Source organism: Propithecus coquereli, unplaced genomic scaffold, assembly GCF_000956105.1.
Source record: "Propithecus coquereli isolate 6110/MARCELLA unplaced genomic scaffold, Pcoq_1.0 Scaffold66, whole genome shotgun sequence".
NCBI lineage: Eukaryota > Metazoa > Chordata > Mammalia > Primates > Indriidae > Propithecus > Propithecus coquereli.
Window position 1 is genome coordinate 10818667 of NW_012152618.1, and position 1376 is coordinate 10820042.

The window sequence follows — 1376 nt, forward strand, 5'->3', positions numbered from 1 at the left end:
GTCTCGCTCTTGCTCAGGCTGGTTTTGAACTCCTGAGCTCAAATAATCCGCCCGCCTCGGCCTCCCAGAGTGCTAGGATTACAGGCATGAGCCACTGCGCCCAGCCTACCAATAACTTTTATACTTTCTCATATCGTGTTGCTGTTTAGTGTCCTTTATTTCAAATTGAAGAGCTTCTTTTAGCATTTCTTGTAAGGCTGGCTGGTCTAGTGGTGATGAACCACCTGAGCTTTTTTTTTGTCTATGAATCTGTCTCTACTTCATTTTTGCAGGACAGTTTTGCTGGGTATAGTAGTCTTTGCTTGCAAGTGTTTTTATTTTTAGCACTTTGAATATAGCATCCCATTCCCTTCTGTCCTGTGAAGTTTCTGCTGAAAAAAATCTGCTTATAGTCTTATATAGGTTTGCTTGTACATAAGAAGTCACTTTTCTCTTTTGCTTTGAAAATTCTCTCTTCGTCTTTGACTTTGGATGATTTGATTATAATGTGTCTTAATGTGGATTTCAGTGAGTTCATCTTATTTCGGATCCTTTGGGCTTCCTGGATCTGGATATCCATTTTTTTCTCCAAATTTGGGAATTTTTCAGCTATTATTTCTTCGAAAAATATTTCTGGTCTTTTTTCTCTCTTCTCCTTCTGGGGTTCCCATATACATATATTAGTCCATCTGATGGTGTCCCACAAATATCTTAAACTATCTTCACTCTTTTTCATTCTTTCTTCTTTTTGCTCCTGTGACTGGATAATTTAAAATGACCTGTCTTTGAGTTCTTTTGCTTGTTCTATTCTGCTTGAACCCCTTTATTGAAATTTTTAGTTCTGTTATATTCTTCAGCTCCAAGATTTCTGTTTGGCTCTTTTAAAAATTTTCTAGTTCTTTGTTGGAATTCTCACTTTGTATATTGTTCTCCTGAGCTTGTTGAGCATTTTTAAGATTATTATTTTAAATTCACTTTCAGGTAATTTGTATATCTCTATTTCATTAGGGTTGGTTTGTGGGGTTTTTTTTTTTTTCAATCTTGCTCCTTTGTTTGGAATGTGTTTTTCTGTTTCTTCACTTCTTTGACTCTTTTTTGTTGGTATCTACCCATTAGAAAAAACCATCACCTCTCATAGTCTTCACAGATTGGCCTCATACAGGAGAACATGCACCTTCACCAATCAACCTGGTCAGAGCTTCTGTGGGCATCTTAAACATTTGTGCTGGTCCAAGCCATATTTAGCTTCTGTCCTTAGCTCCCAGGGAAATTCGAACATTGGATGTGTGGTTGAACTCTTTCTTCAGAGAGAAGTTTGGAGCTGGATTTTTCTATCCACTTTCTGTGTGTTGAGCTGGAGGGAGGAGCTGTGATGAGTGTCTGCATGTTTCTTCAAA